Source organism: Caretta caretta, chromosome 9, assembly GCF_965140235.1.
Source record: "Caretta caretta isolate rCarCar2 chromosome 9, rCarCar1.hap1, whole genome shotgun sequence".
NCBI classification, from domain to species: Eukaryota; Metazoa; Chordata; order Testudines; family Cheloniidae; genus Caretta; species Caretta caretta.
The window spans coordinates 45,020,425-45,037,100 of record NC_134214.1 but is presented as its reverse complement, the minus strand read 5'-3'; the positions used below and the strand labels follow the sequence as shown (position 1 = coordinate 45,037,100).

The following is a 16,676-nucleotide window of genomic DNA, read 5'->3' as shown; positions in this document are numbered from 1 at the left end:
CAGGAGCTGTGGGAGGAAGTTGTGCTGTTGGAAAGGCTGAGTAGTACACACCATATCAGGCACAAGGAAGGAGGCCCTGAGGTAAGGGTGAAGTGGAGCTTGAGGAAGTGAGGACTGCTGTGGAGGAAGTAGCCCAGGGAATTGTACATGTTATGTTTCTAAAAGGTCAGCTACCATAGCTGATACTATTAGGGTCCCTGGGCTGGAGCCCCGAGTAGAGGGTGGGCCCAGGCTCCCCCCCCACACACCTTTGCCCCCTGATTAATCACTGAGACTGGGAGGCAACAGAGACTGTGCAAGGAAGGATAACTTCTCCTCACCTCCCTCACTGGCTTATGATGAAAATGGCCCAGTAGACTGTGACCCTTGCCTCTAGAGAGAGAAGGGTTACATGGAGGGTCACAGTGAGCCTCTGAGGCTAGCAAAATCCGCCAGGAAATGTGGGACCCACGGAGGCAAGGACAGAGCTTTGTCACAGAATATACATAAAGAAAGATATGAATGAAATAAAACAAAACACATCTTAAGCAAACATTGAATATGGATCACTAAACCACTATCATCACTCATCTTACTCAAAATATTGTTAAGATGTCAAGTCAACTGAAAAGTGTACAGGTTATAAGTCAATTTATAAAAGGTGTAATCAATTCACAGCCGGGCCACCATCAGTGCATGGAATAGCCCTAGCACGTCACACCCTTCTATCTCAGTCACTCTGTTCTGGTGAGATTTCAGAACAATTAGTTTTGCCTGATCTAGCAGAAAGTTAGCCAGACAGGAAACCAGCTGAACACCAGCACTGTATCTCGCTCCCAGAACAAACAGACTGCTGCAAAGCTGGGCAAAAAATCAACAAGAGGAATCAAATGTGGGTAATGAAGGAAAAAATGAAACATCGTTTCTGAAGCTGGACGGAAAAGGCACTGTGCAGACACTATGGGGTGATATGGTTCACAAAACAATTGGTTGCTACAATGCTGTGCAGGACCCTCCACTGCAAGTCACTCCGAGTGCTTAGACAAAAGGAGGTTTATTACAGCATCCTTCAAGCCAGGGCCATAGAATCACTCAGGGACAGAGCCATCCTCCAGGTTGTATTGGGGAGATCACAGATGATGGCATAATGCTGCACCTTGCACACACACCGTAAAGCTGCTGCTTGGTCATGGCTACAAAAGGAACATTTACCAGACCCTTCCAGGACAATAATCTGGCTGGCTGCACAAGGATCTCCTCAGTGGAAGGGGAAACAATCAGTGAGGGGAACAGAGGATTCCCCGCAAAAGGACAGTCCTTGCAAAAACTCCCTGCAACTACCAGAGCAGCCCATTGAGGGAGCGCCGCCTGGAATTTAGTGAGAACCTTATCCAAAATACACACAGTCCAGATTCTGGTCTGAGCAGCAAGAGCTGCTGCCAATTTCCAGCATGACCCACGTGGAACAATCAGGTGGGACAGCTTGGTCAAGCCACCTTGAGTAAAGAAAGAAAAAGCAGCCTCCTGGAGGAAAGAGCTTCAGAGTGGGGAAAGTGGATTAAAAACAGTGTCTCTTCCAAGAGCCACAGGCTAAAAAAAGAATGGAAGCAAATCTAGACTCTGTACTTGACCAGGTGCTAACAAAAACAAGTAAAGGTCAAAACCCATTCCCCCAGCACGGTGGAGGAGAGAGGGCAAGGGAGTCAGAGCACAGCAGCTGTGGAACAGACCCCCAAAAAAGTGATTCATATGCTTCTGAATCTGGTCCAGGAGACCTGGGGGAGGTGTCAAGGCTGTTAGCAATCAAAACCCATCCCTGAAAAGAGAGTCCAGGAAGGAACCAATGCTATCTCTGCAGGTAGCCCTGCATCTTCTCCTCTGCACCTTCCCATGTATTGTTCAGATCAAAACAAAATCCCCAACACCTTAATCCCAGAGGTGCCCCATTGTAATTGTTGGGGCAGCAGTCAGGGACTGCTGTATTGCCAAGAGCTCCATAAAATCTAATTACTCTTACTCCAGGTAATTCAAACAGAGGACACTTGTTTGTATATTTGTGAACAAGCACAAAGCGCCTGCATGTTACCTTCAGACATGATGAAAACTGAGATGTCGTCTGCACAGGCCAACAGATAAACCAGGAAATCATCAGCATCCCTGGCATAGATCAAGCCAGTCAAACAGCTTCTAAGGAGGTGCAGAAATGGCTCCAGACACCGGGAATATAACTTCTCAGACAGAGGGCACCTTGACATATGACCCTCCAGACTGGGGAGCAGCAGCTAAGACCCCCATTAATCATTAAAACACTAAAAAAAGTCATGGTACAATAAAAATATGACATGAACACTAGCCCAATCCCTAAAGCGTCTAACATTTTTAAAAGATAACTATGGTTAACTATCAAAGACCTCCTCCTGGTCCACTGAAACAAGCCCTACATCCAGATTAGAAAGTTTGCTAACAATAAAAACATCATGAATTAAGAACAAATTATCAAAAATACAGCTGTTAGGAATAGGATATATTTGATCAGGGTGTATCAAAGAGTCCAGGCAGTCCTTCAGTCAGTTGACTACGACCCTGGATATAATCTTATAATCAGAGCAGAGAAGGGAAAATAGGTCTCCAATTCTGTAAATCACAGAGGTTCCCTTTTCTGTGCAACAGGAAATCACTGCTCTGGGGCAACTGAGAGGCAGCTCTTTCTCCTGGATACACTCCAGCACCAGTGGAAAAAAGTCAGGATCAATAAGATGTCGGAAATATTTGTAGAATTCAGATGGCAGCCCATAAATACCTGGGGCCTTGCCTGTAGAGAGCTGTTGGAGCTCTACCAGTACCAGCATATCACAGGTTTCGGACGAATACAGAGTACTGTAAAAGGAAACAGTTGCTTTCTGGATCTCAGCAGGGTCAGTCATCAAATGACCATCCAGCAGCCAAGGACAAGAGATCTGCTGATGGTCTGTTGTCTTTTTTTCTTCAACCTGTAAAAAAAACCTTCTGGGAACATGAGTATCATGTAGCTGGATAAAATGGGCCCATCTTAGGACCCCCTGCACCTTCTCTTCCAACAACTATCTCAGGAGTCAGTACATCTCATTTAGAGTTTGGTGAATCTGTTCCAAGGTCACCATGGTTGCCATCTGCAAGGTTGTCATGAAGGTCCAAGATATCTCATTCCAGGGCACTCATGGCCTGATGCAAGGACCATGTGGAGGCCTGGATATGCTGCTGGCAGAACAGTTGTATCTGGACCTTCTCGACACCCCACGGCTGTCTTAGGGGTTCGTACAGGGGCTTTTGCTGCCGCCAAGCTCCCAAACCACAGTGAATATCTGGGTGAAATTCAAGTCCTTTAATAATTTACTGTTAAAGCACCACTGAGAAGCACAGGCAGGAAGAGAGAGAAATACACTGATCAGACAAGTGAGTGGGAAATACCAAGGACCAAACAAACATTCACACTGTCCTTCATAGTATAAAAGTGATCTAATCTAGCACCTGAGTTGTGTTTGGGAGTAGCCTTCACCCAAGAGTACTGCCTAACAGTGAGGTGAGAGAACCTCCAAACATCTACTAGCCCAAAGGTCTGCAGGAGACAAGACACTTCCCTGGTTGCCTCAGGGTGTGGTTCCTCACGGTTCCTATCTAAAACATAATCTACATAGCAATTGAAATCCCCTCCCAGGACAATAATAGTATCGGGTTCACAGCCAAGCCTGGAATGGGCAAGTGTCTGCAGAAAGGAGAGACAATCTCACTCCACAGTAGGGACATACACAGTAAAAAGATTAAAAACAATGCTAGTATGTCTCCCCAGCTGGAGAAACCAGCCCTGCACAATCTTCTCTACAGACAGGATCTGCGCCCCTGCTCCCCAGGAAAAGAGAACAGCTACCACAGCAGTGAAATTAGAGTCATGGCTCAAGAAAACTTCCCCTTTCCATTCCTTCAACCAGTTCCCCTGATTATCAGGGTCTGAGTGGGTCTCTTGCAAAAGGACCAGATCAGCCCATTTTTGTCTGAGAAATTCAAAGAGTTGTGCCCTTTTATGACCCCCTGCAACCATTAATATTTAGAGAGCCAAGGTAGAGCAGCACCATGAAGACTGGATGGAGAGAGTCAAAGAGCAGAGAGAAACATTGGAAAGTGGAAGTATCTGGGAAAAAATGAACCACTGGGAGGCCAATATATCTTGAACAATCCCAGCATACTTCCTCACCTTGCTCAACAACTTTTTGAGAAGAAAACATTTCCTGCGATCAACAGAGGTATCTTTCAAGACAAGGGCAGCTAAGTGAACAAAGTACTGTAAATCGTAAGAACATAAGAATGGCCATACTGCGTCAGACCAGAAGTCCATCTAGCCCAGTATCCTGTCTTCTGACGGTAGCCAATGCCAGGTGCCCCAGAGGGAATGAACAGAACAGGTAATCATTAAGTCAAGGATTGACAACCTTTGGCATGGGGCCTGCCAGGGTAAGCCCCCTGGCGGGCTGGGCTGGTTTGTTTACCTGCCGCGTCCGGAGGTTTGGCCAATTGCAGCTCCCACTTGCCGTGGTTCGCCATTCTAGGCCAATGGGGGCTATGGGAAGTGGTGGCTAGCACATCCCTCGGCCACACTGCTTCCCGCAGCCTCCATTGGCCTATAATGGCGAACCATGGCCAGTGGAAGCTTCTGGCAAACAGAGGCTAGGGAAATCAGGGAAATAGGCCTCAACCTCAAATCTCCACTTTCCTTTAGTGCTATCCAAAAGGTCACTAATCTCTTGCATACTCTACGCACCCTTCCTAGGTAGCTGACTGGCTAGGGCATCAGGAACCAGTGACGAGTCAAATAGATCATCAACAATCTCTTCTATCTCCCTCAGACTCTGCCAGCTCAGAAGAACATTGAGCTAATATTGTAAAATTCTCATTTGCGAAGGAGAGAGATTCAGTAGGAGCATCTGGCGTATCCATTTTCCCAAGAGTGAAAGGCAGTACAGTCCCAGGCTGGAACATAGTGTCATCTCTGCAGTACGCATGATCGTGGACTTGAGGACATACCATCTGAGGGGAAGACAGCACCCCACTGAGAACTCTAGGCATGGAGCTATCCCCTAGCACAATGCTATCCTCCTTCTCAGGGCACACAGCTCCACCCTCAATCGCTATCAGAATCTCTTGTTCCTCCAAAGTCTTAGCCCAGAGGTGGGCAACATACAGCCCACGGGACCGTCCTACCCGGCCCCTGAGCTCCCGGCCCAGGAGGCTCGCCCCCGGCCCCTCCCCCATTGTTCCCCCTCCCCCATAGCCATGCTGCCACACGAGCAGCGTGGCTTGCACCCACCCACCTCCCAGGCTTTCCAACAAGCCAGTCCTCCTGCTCTGAGCGGCCGATAAGGGGGCGGGGAGAGGGAGGGGCAGGAGATCCCGGGGGGCAGTCAGGGGACAGGGGGTGGTCGGATGGGGCAGAGGTTCAGGAAGGGGGGCAGTCAGGAGACAGGGAGCAGGGGGCGTTGGATAGGGGGTGGGATCCTGGGGAGGGCAGTTAGGGACAGGGGTCCTGGGAGGGGACGGTCAGGGGACAAGAAGTGGGGGGTGGATGGGTCAGGGGTCCTGGGGGGCCTGTCGGGGGAAGGGGTGTGGATAGGGGTCAGGGCAGTCAGGGGACAAGGAGCAGGGGGGCTTAGATAGGGTGGGGGTCCTCGGAGGCGGTGGTCAGGGGACAAGGAGCAGGAGGGTTGGATGGGTCGGGGGTTCTGAGGGAGGTAGTCAGGGGGTGGGAAATGGGAGGGGGCGGATAGGGCACGGGGGCCAGGCTGTTTGGGGAGGCACAGCCTTCCCTACCCAGCACTCCATACTGTTTCACAACTCTGATGTGGCCCTCGGGCCAGAAAGTTTGCCCACCCACCTTAGCCCCTTTAGAAACAGTCCCACATAAATCCATCTCATCGGTGTACTCTTCACCCCCATCTCTAGAACCTGTCTCTGCCTCCTCTGCAGGGAGGTGCTCCTCGACCTCCAGGATTTGCTTCTTTCCAGGCACAAGTGATGGGATCACAACAGAGGCTTCCTCTGGGGAGGCTGCTCCCTAGACAACAGCAGATCACATATGGCGCGTGGGAGGATAGAATCTGGCGGTACAGATGCAGGCTCTGTCTCCTGCTGGTTTCTTGATATCCCAACCTCTTCTCCACTACCCCGGGATCCCACATTCTTACCAGGGGCCCCCAAGCCGGCAGTGCATGGGCAGGAACCTCTCAAATGACCAGGGTCTCCACGCAGGAAACATTTAATATTTTCAGAGGTAGCAAACACTGTATAATCTGTCCCATCTATGTGGTCCTTTAACACCAGGTTCAAGGGTGGTTCACAGTTACTTAGAACCAAATAATCCTGGCATTGGAATGACATATCATGCCTCCCATTTGGGTTCTTGCAGCCCAGCAGAATCATCCTGACAGCAGAAACTATGTTCCCATAATGGGAGAGATCAGGCACTAGGGTCACTGTGAAGGAAGGGCAGGGGGGCACTGGAAAAGCTACTTTAGTAGCAGAAGGAAACAAGAGGAAAACTAGAACAAAAGACTCCTTCATCCAGAGTCCTTCCTGTCTCAAATCATTCACAAACTGTTCGTGGGCCAGGAAAATCACTATAGATTTATTCATTCAAGAGGCAGATTTTATATTAGCACAGCCAATAACCTTACCTACACTCAGCAACACTTCCCTTCACTGTGCAGGAGACAGCAGGCACACCTCAAACCCCTTGCTTGTGGGTCCTGTGATTTCTGAAATTAGGGAGAAGCATCACTTGATCTGCCGTGTGTGTGATTCAGGTTGAATTCAGTCCCCTTTTATTCCTGTTGAGAAGGAGAATCTACTTTGCTTCTCTCTCTCTCTCTCCCCAGGAGAATGGGGCAAGAGAAAGATGTCAGCCTGCCCTCTTGCCACACTCCAGATACCCTCCATACTGTAACGTGTTTTTGTATTTGAAATAGAGATTATAAATTGTTTGTGCTTTAGAATAAGTTATACTTTATGCCTTTACATTTGGTTAAGGTATTTGACCATGTATTAGATATGGAGCCTAAAATTCAAAATGGCGTGCCTGCCAAACAACAGCTCGACTCCATCTTTGTTTAGCTTCTTGTTGAAGTTTTGCACCCTTTTGGAACTTTGGCAGGAACGGCAGCCAACGGTCAGCATAGAACTGGTTCAAACAGGTTCCAGCAGGAGAGCTGCCAGTTTTACCTCAGAACTTTGGCGCGCTTGTGGACCTGCTGCCTAGCTGCTGTCCGTCCTAGAGACAGCCATGGTATTGTTGTATTTGCGCAGCAACGTGGACCAGAAGATCAGCATCTGAAGACATCAGCATTAAGAACTGAGACTGTGCTTACCAATCTCTGAACTCCACATCATTTTCAGAGAAAGGTACAGAGGTCCTGTTGATCGCTCACCCTCGAGTGATCACAGAGCCAGGCCTCTCTTCAGCATCAGCACATCCTGTTGATCTCCCGCTAAGAAGTGGTTGAGACCCAGGATTCATCAATTGCCTGTGATAACGGTTTAGTACCATCTACTGCCTATCGACACCTAGAAACACTGCAGTATCTGGGGTATTTTATTTTAGGTTTATTTGTTTATTGCCAAGGTACCTATTTGGTTGGGCCTGGGTTTTAGACCCAAACTGTCAAACCACAACTCACTGTTATCTTTTATTAAGTTATTTGTTTGAAATAAAGCTGTTATCTGTTTACTTTATTCTTTTCTCTTCTTTATCCACTGGCATCATGGGATAGGGAAGTACACTATCTTTCCCTTCTAAGCCCCAGATGATAGATACCAGATAAGGATCCAAGATCCTGCTAATTGGCTGCAAGGTATAGCTAGCCCAGGGATCTGCAACCTTTAGCATGCAACCTGCCAGGGTAAGCTCCCTGGCGGGCCGGGCAGGATTGTTTACCTGCCGCGTCCGCAGGTTCGGCTGATCATGGCTCCCGCTGGCCACAGTTTGCCTTTCCAGGCCAAAGGAGGCTGCGGGAAGCCGCAGCCAGCACATCTCTCGGCTGTTACTGGTTCACTAGCACTGGTAGGAGGTGAGGACATGGCAGATTGTGAAGAGATGAGCATGAAAAGAAACTACTACCTATATATGACCAGGAATTATACTATTTCCTCTTCTCCCCATCTCTACAGAGTGGGAGGGAGAGTCTGAGTAACACCTTGGCCCCTGTTTTCCTCATGCAGTGAACTAGCTATGCACTCAGGTACCTTAGAAATCCAACAGTATCAGGGCAGTGTTGTTCTCACACTGTCCTTGGAGCCAACCTTGCCAAAATTACAGCTTTTCCTGAAGTGATCAAGAAAGAAAAATCCTGAAATTTGTGTTAAACACAAGTAAATCGACCCTACTGACAACACTTTGTATATTGGAGAACAGAGAGGAATTAGGGGAGACTGTAGCTGGAGTAGATGAAGTAAAGATCCTCTCTCTCTTTTCAGAGTAACAGCCGTGTTAGTCTGTAAATTCGCAAAAAGAAAAGGAGTACTTGTGGCACCTTAGAGACTAACCAATTTATTTGAGCATGAGCTTTCGTGAGCTACAGCTCACTTCATCGGATGCATACCGTGGAAACTTCCACGGTATGCATCCGATGAAGTGAGCTGTAGCTCACGAAAGCTCATGCTCAAATAAATTGGTTAGTCTCTAAGGTGCCACAAGTACTCCTTTTCTCTCTCTTTTGTTTTTTATTAAATATTTCCTGTTTGGGGGCCTATTTATGAGAGGATAGTTGCATGGACATTGCCATATTCATTAGTCAGATGTGTATTTTCCTAATATGTACTGGGTAGGCCCCAAAAGTAAATGTGTAGATTTCAGGGGACACAAAAGCATCACATAGAAAATGCAACAGCTGAAGAGAAAACAGTGCTTTAATTTGAAAGATACAGTACTGTCATATTTCAAAATTGTACTTGGGGTGAAGGCTAATTTTTTTTGTCAGAGGAGTAAAATATAAGTTGTTGGGTTTTTTCATTATAATCTTGATAAAGGGAGTTGAGTAAATTTTGAATTTAGGCTGCTATAATTACACGATAATTTTGTAAGGCTGCTACACTGTATATCAGTGGCTGTTGGAGAATATTTTTCACTGAGCCTCTCATTTTCTTCTTGCCTGTTCTGTTTCCAATTTCCTCTTCACTAGTTTTTTCTTCTTTCAACTAAATCAGTATTGAAACATTAACTATCAAACAAGAAATCTAGTTTAAAAATTTCACATATCAATCATTTCCCAATATATAATGTCCTAAACAGTCAGTAGTCTTTTAACAGTCAGAAAAAGCCAAACTACTGAAGGTCTCCTCCACATGTTAAAAGTTTGAATAAATGAAAAAGGGCCCAGGGGCATAAATCAGAACTTTTGTGAGCATTGATGGTTGCACTCACCAAGATTGTGGGCTCATTTTTGGAAGTGGCCTTCTGAAAATATTACCTCAAGTTACAACTAAGGACTAAATTCTCACTGCAGTTAGGACTATTCAGTTCTGGTTCCATTCAGAAAATTAATGTGTAAATTATACATGCCAACAAGTGCCTGGGTGTATCTATCTTTTAGGTGGGTGGTGCAATTATTTTCGGGAAGTTGGCCCCTTGATAGTTGCTAATGGTTTAAAATAGCAACTTCAACTCTGACCATGGACTAAAATGGGCAGGCAAACGACGTGACACGGATGTTTGCACCGCTGTGGTCTCTTTGAACTACATCTCCCAAGTACTTCTGCCGCTGTGATCCCACTGGCTGGCGTGTCACTGACATCATGTGTTTTGGCTTTGGCAGGTCACATGTTTCTCAGGGTCTCCTTTGTTTTGAGTTGAGCTGGAGCTAGAGACACAGATCTAAAACAAAAAAGGCAAAGCAAGAGCGCAAGCAGCAGCCCCACTTCCCAGCACCAGGAAATCTGCGGGAGGCAGGACTGAGAGGTAACGGGTGTCTGTGCGTGGCTGTCAGCAAATCACAGCGGCAGTCACCCTGTGTGTTGGGGGGGCTCTAGGGGATGGGGCCAGGAGCCCTGTCACAGCACACCAGGTTGCCTGCTGCCAGCGGGGACGGGTGTAAAGCAGCCTGGGGCAGGGACCGTAGACTTTAGGCCCAGAAGGAACCATCATGCTCATCTTGTCTGACCTCCTGCCCATGGCAGGCCACGGAGCCTCGCCCATCCACTGCTGTAACAGACCCCTAACCCCACAGATCATGGCCAAGGTAGCAGGAGGCTGAGCCGGCCGCTCTCTGGGAGCCTAGTAACGTCCCCCCTTCTCCACAGGTGGGTGTCAAGCTCCCCTCCCCCAGCATCCGGTGTCTAGGTACGGAGCGGTCCCCAGCCTGACGGGGAGGGGGCGCGGGGCTCGGCCGCACGGGGACACGCCTGACCCCAGGCGCGGGGCCACAGAGAACCGGGCTCCACGCCCGGTGCCACCTTGCGCCGGCTGTGTCAGCCGCGGCGGGACAGCGGCCGGGAACGGTGGGGGATTCGTTGTGGTTGAGCCAATCACAGGGGGGTGACCCTTTCTCTGGGGGAAGGGTGCTGTCCCCCCATCACATTAACCCCTCCGGGCCCGGCCAGGGTAGTGCAGGGCCTAGAGAGGGCAGTAACGTTTTTTCTTCCCCTCCCCTGGGTGTATGTGGACTGGGGCAAACCACAACGGAGGGAAGGGGTGGCGCTGCCTCCCCTGGTATTTAGTACTTTGGATCCTTCCTTCCTTGTCCTCCTCCTCTTAATAACAATAGTGTTGCGGGGGATTAAAGGTACTGGCGATTGGATAAAAAGGGAACAGGAGGCGGGACTTTGGTGCTGCCTCGGTCTGATTGGGCAGAAATATTCGGGAGGGGAGGTGGCTTGTCGCTAAGGCTGCCCCGGGTGAAGGTGAGCTGGAGGGCGCGCGCGTGCGCATACGTGGCAGCCCGTGATGCTGGTGGTGCCTTGAGGGAGCCCGTTGTGGTAATACGCATGCGCACACCATGCGGTGGCCTGCGGAGGTCGGGATGGTTATCGTCTCTGGCGCCAGTCTGAGGCGCCCCCTCCCCCACCCCTTGGTTCGCCGCCGGACGGTCTCCACCCGGAGCCTGAGGGAAGGGGGCGGGCGGGCCAGGCAGTAGCCCCCCCCCCCCAAACCGCCTAGAGTAGTTGTGTGGAGCGGACTTCGGCCGGGAAGTGCCAGCTGTGGAGGCCGTCTCAAGTAGGGGGGCCCGGGGCTGCTGTCCCCTTTGTGCCTCCCCCCTGTGGCCCCGGCAGTGGTACGCGCACAGCGCCTGTAGCTGCAAGCGCCCCTGTGTTCTGATTCCAGGTAACAGATTGCCAGTTACCTAGCTCGAGGTAAATACTAGAAACTCCGCAAACCTGGCTTTCTTTGACCTGGAACAACTCTTTGTGGAGAATCTAGGGTACGTCTTCCCTAGCAACGTTAAAGCTCTCCTGGTGCTATTAAAAAAACACCACCAGGAGGGGAACAGCTACCAGCACTGTGCTGCACTAGCTCTCTCCCAGCGCTGTGTCACGACTACACAAGCCACTTTAAAGCGCTTTAACGTTGCTGGTAAAGACGTGCCCTAGGTAAAACCTTGACTCTCTTTTGCAGAACAGAATCTCTCCGATATAGACAGACCCTGAATTGCATGTTAGTCTGAACTAGTTTGGAAATGCATTTGTTAGGTCTGAAATGCCATTTAAACCATTTTAAAAACGTATACAACTGTGCCTATTTAAAAAAGGGTTTTTTAAATTTCTAGTATAGACAAGTCCAAAGTGGGATTAAAAGAGTACTAAAGTGAGATATTTGGCAGTTCTTCTCAAAGCAGTTAAATGATTTCTGTCCCACACTGATTGTCCTAAATAATTCCAAATCACAGAGATTAGAACAGAGGGGTCACTTAGTTGACAGTGACACAGCAACACAACTGTGTCTCTTTAATATATATTGTTTCTATTGCAAATAATCTAGAGCCTGGTAAATCAAGCACTGGGAAGACTGGTACCAGACTTCTATTTTTGTAGTATTATTCATACTGACAGTACATAGAGTAAACAAGTTATGAGTATATTGCCTCAGCCTGGGAATATTGCCATATGGGCCTCACAACTCACTTAGGCAAAACTCCAGTTGACCTCGGTAGGCCTTTATGTTGCAATCCTTTGTAGCATTTTTTGACATTTCACTCGTGTGCGTGTCTGTGTGTGTGAGTATGGGGAAAGGGGGTGGGGAACAACAACCTTAAAGCACTTTTCGATTGTAACTGCTAGTAAGCAGTTAGCCCTCAGGGCACAAAGTATAAATAGAATCCTTCTGACAATACCTGATGAAATAGCACACAAGTTTCAGGAAATACATTTATAACATATGCAAAATATGTATTTAAATAACATTAGGGCTGTGATGCAATCAGACAAAAGCCAGGTTTCAGAGTAGCAGCTGTGTTAGTCTTTATTCGCAAAAAGAAAAGGAGTACTTGTGGCATCTTAATGACAGGTTTCAGAGTAACAGCCGTGTTAGTCTGTATTCACAAAAAGAGTACTTGTGGCACCTTAGAGACTAACCAATTTATTTGAGCATGAGCTTTCGTGAGCTAGTGAGCTGTAGCTCACGAAAGCTCATGCTCAAATAAATTGGTTAGTCTCTAAGGTGCCACAAGTACTCCTTTTCTTTTTGTGGCACCTTAGGGACTAACAAATTTATTTGAGCATAAGCTTTTGTGAGCTAGTGAGCTGTAGCTCATGAAAGCTTATGCTCAAATAAATTTGTGAGTCTCTAAGGTGCCACAAGTACTCCTTTAGACAAAAGCCAGTAACACAAGTTCCCCCATTGACTCAAGTGGCTGTAAACAGGAAAAAGTCAACAGTGTAAATTTAGGACCATATCAGCCTTCAATTTCCTGGCGTTTCTCCATTATTTTTACAGCCTTGATGGTACAGTGCATCTTTTTTCTATTTCTTTGTTTTTATGGGATCTTTTTAACAAAGAAATATTTAAGTGTATAAACATATGTATAAAACCAATCTTCCCATTGTTACACGCTCAAAACTACCACATAAGGATGTGACATAAGGAAATCCCATTGAACTAAGGCATTAGGAGTGGTTTTAGTGTACTGCACGTCAGTTCTTCAGTCACAGTTTTCAAGAGCATGCAAGACCTGAATTTCTAGTGTAAAATAACAAGCAGAAAAAAACTCTTAAAAATCCCTGAAACTTTTTAGACCTTTCTTATGTCACACAGAAACAAAAAAAAAGAAACATTTCCCCCCTTTTGCACATCACTTTTTAAAAGTAGACCCAACAAAAGTTAGAGAATATACTGCAGGGACAATCCTATTTGGTCAGAAGGATGGACTAGATGAACTGTCTTTTCTGTATGTGATTTATGATGTCCAACAATGTGGAATAAAGCACATCCACTGGATGTGTTTGTTAAAATAATCATTAAAATAATTAGAATGTGAATTAAAATGCAGTTATTAGGCTTCAGCATAAACACGGGTGGTTTTATTATTTATTTATTTGTATTACAATAGAGGCCAACCCAGGTCATTATACTGGGACGGTGCTACACAAACACATAAGCTTTATCTTGACTAGGATTAAAGGTGTGTTATTAGAAGAGGTTATATAACACCTAGTACTACACATGTTCCAAAACTCCTAGGGTGCAGCCAGACTATGGATTTGGATTTTGTTTGTTTTTACCATGTGATAGTAATGTGGTAAAAAAACACCTGTTTTCTTGGTAAGGACAAGGCTTCAGGCCATGTTTACATTAGATTACATTACATTAAACATTACATTTACACCTTGATTATCATGCACATTGTAGGGAGAGTGGTCACTTTGGATGAGCTATTACCAGCAGGATAGTGAGTTTGTGTGTGTGGTTTTTGGGAGGGGGGTGAGGGGATGAGAGAACCTGGATTTGTGCAGGAAATGGCCCAACTTGATTATCATGCACATTGTGTAAAGAGTTGTCACTTTGGATGGGCTATCATCAGCAGGAGAGTGAATTTGTGTGTGTGGGGGGGGGGGGGGGGTGGAGGGTGAGAAAACCTGGATTTGTGCTGGAAATGGCCCAACCTGATGATTATTTTAGATAAGCTATTACCAGCAGGACAGTGGGGTGGGAGGAGGTATTGTTTCATATTCTCTGTGTGTATATAAAGTCTGCTGCAGTTTCCACGGTATGCATCCGATGAAGTGAGCTGTAGCTCACGAAAGCTCATGCTCAAATAAATTGGTTAGTCTCTAAGGTGCCACAAGTACTCCTTTTCTTTTTGCGAATACAGACTAACACGGCTGTTACTCTGAAACCTGTCATTAGCTAGGGTGACAACATAGCAAGTGTAAAAAATCGGGACGGCGGTAGGGGGTAATAGGTGTCTATATAAGAAAAACCCACAAATACTGGAACTATCCCTATAAAATTGGGACATCTGATCACCCTAACATTAGCAACTTTTGCCAATGTAGTAATGTTGGTAGGGATATGATCTTTTTCTTATGACATTTCTATGCTGGCAAAAGCCCTAGTGTAGATGCAGTTATATTGGCATAAAAGTGCTTTTGCCCATGTGTCTTATTTTGCTCAGGGAACCAGTATAAGCTATTCTGACAAAAGCAATTTTTGCCAGGGCAAGCTGTATGTACACTAAATGGGTTTGCCAGTAGAGGTATACTGACCGTAGTCTTTCATTAATTTGGGTTGCAGATTATACAAGTCACTAATGACAGGTTCTTTAGTCAGATGGCTACTTTAAATTATTAATTACGAGATTGGTAGGTCACAATAGAAACTTGAATTATCCAAATAAATCCAAGTATAATCATTAGGGCTATCAAGCGATTAAAAAAAATAATCGCAATTAATTGCTCTGTTAATAATAGAATACCATTTATTTAAATATTTTTGGATATTTTCTACGTTTTCAAATATATTATTTCAATTACAATGCAGAATACAAAGTGTACAGTGCTCACTTTATATTTATTTTTAGTACAAATATTTGCATTGTAAAAATGATAAAAGAAATAGAATTTTTCAGTTCACCTCATACAAGAACTGTAGTGCAATCTCTTTATCAGGAAAGTTGAACTTACAAATGTAGAATTATGTACCAAAAAAAAACCTGCACTCAAAACTAGAATAATGTAAAACTTTAGCGCTACAAGTCCACTCAGTCCTACTTCTTATTCAGCCAATTGCTACAGACAATCAAATTTGGTTACAATTTGCAGGAGATAATGCTGCCCGCTTCTTGTTTACAATGTCACCTGAAAGTGAGAACAGGCATTCACATGGGACTGTTGTAGCCAGCGCCACAAGATATTTGTGTGCCAGATGCGCTAAAGATTCATATGTCCCTTCATGCTTCAAGCACCATTTCAGAGGACATGTCCATGACAGGTTCTGCTCAATAACGATCCAAAACAGAGCGGATCGACACATGTTCATTTTCATCATCTGAGTCAGATGCCACCAGCAGAAGGTTGATTTTCTTTTTTGGTGGTTCGGGTTCTGTAGTTTCCTCATCGGAGTGTTGCTCTTTTAAGACTTCTGAAAACATGCTCTACACCTCGTCCCTCTCAGTTTTTGGACTGCACTTCAAATTCTTAAACCTTGTGACAAGTGCTGTACCTATCTTTAGAAATCTCACGTTGGTACCTTCTTTGCATATTGTCAGATCTGCAGTGAAAGTGTTCTTAAATCGAATAACATGTGCTGGGTCATCATCCAAGTCTGCCATAACATGAAATATATGGAAGAATGCAGGTAAAAGAGAACAGGAGACATACAATTCTCCTGCAAGGAGTTCAGTCACAAACTTAATAAACGTATTATTTTTTTAACAAGCATCATCGGCATGGAAGCGTGTCCTCTGGAGTGGTGGCCAAAGCATGAAGGCATTTATGAATGTTTAGCACATCTTGCACTTAAATACCTAGCAATGCTGACTACCATAGTGCCATGTGAACACCTATTCTCATTGTCAGGTGATATAAATAAGAAGCAGGCAGTATTATCTCCCGTAAATGTAAACAAACGTGTTTGTCTTAGTGTGTGGCTGAACAAGAAGTAGGCCTGAGTGGACTTGTTTTATTTTTGAGTGCAGGGGTTTTTTTGTACATAATTGTATATTTGTAAGTTCAACTTTCCTAATTAAGAGATTGCACTACAGTACTTGTATGAGGTGAATTGAAAAATACTATTTCTTTTTATGATCATTTTTACACTGCAAATATTCGTAATAAAAAATAAAGTGAGCACTGTACAATTTGTATTCTGTGTTGTAAATTGAAATCAAATATTTGAAAATGTAGAAGAAACATCCAAAATACGAAATAATTTTAAATTGGTATTCTGTTGTTTAACAGTGTGATTAAAACGGTGATTAATCACGATTAATGTTATTAATCGTGATTAATTTTTAATTGCGTGAGTTAACTGCCATTAATCAACAGCCCTAATAAGCATTAATACATAGAAAACACATATAAAGAATAAAGTAGTCTCTGCTGACATACTCACAATATAACAGGTTTCAGAGTAGCAGCCGTGTTAGTCCGTATTCGCAAAAAGAAAAGGAGTACTTGTGGCACCTTAGAGACTAACCTTAGTCTCTAAGGTGCCACAAGTACTCCTTTTCTTTTCACAATATAACAGA

At 45.5% G+C, this 16,676-nt stretch overlaps 1 protein-coding gene and 1 long non-coding RNA gene across 5 annotated transcripts in view; both read left to right on the top strand.

The window, feature by feature from the left end:
• The window catches only part of LOC125643125 (uncharacterized), a 46,325-nt gene extending 38,659 nt beyond the window's left edge, over positions 1 to 7,666 (top strand). The window contains exon 4 of the long non-coding RNA XR_012669907.1: positions 7,157 to 7,666. This is a non-coding gene — a long non-coding RNA (uncharacterized LOC125643125). The remainder of the gene's footprint in view (positions 1 to 7,156) is intronic.
• A 2,142-nt stretch (positions 7,667 to 9,808) lies between these two features.
• KLHL24 (kelch like family member 24) overlaps positions 9,809 to 16,676 on the top strand; it is a 44,683-nt gene continuing 37,815 nt past the window's right edge. For all 4 annotated transcript variants that reach the window (XM_048865283.2, XM_048865281.2, XM_075132240.1 and 1 more), the window contains exon 1: positions 9,809 to 9,955. The gene's annotated coding sequence lies outside the window, so the exon portion shown is untranslated. The remainder of the gene's footprint in view (positions 9,956 to 16,676) is intronic.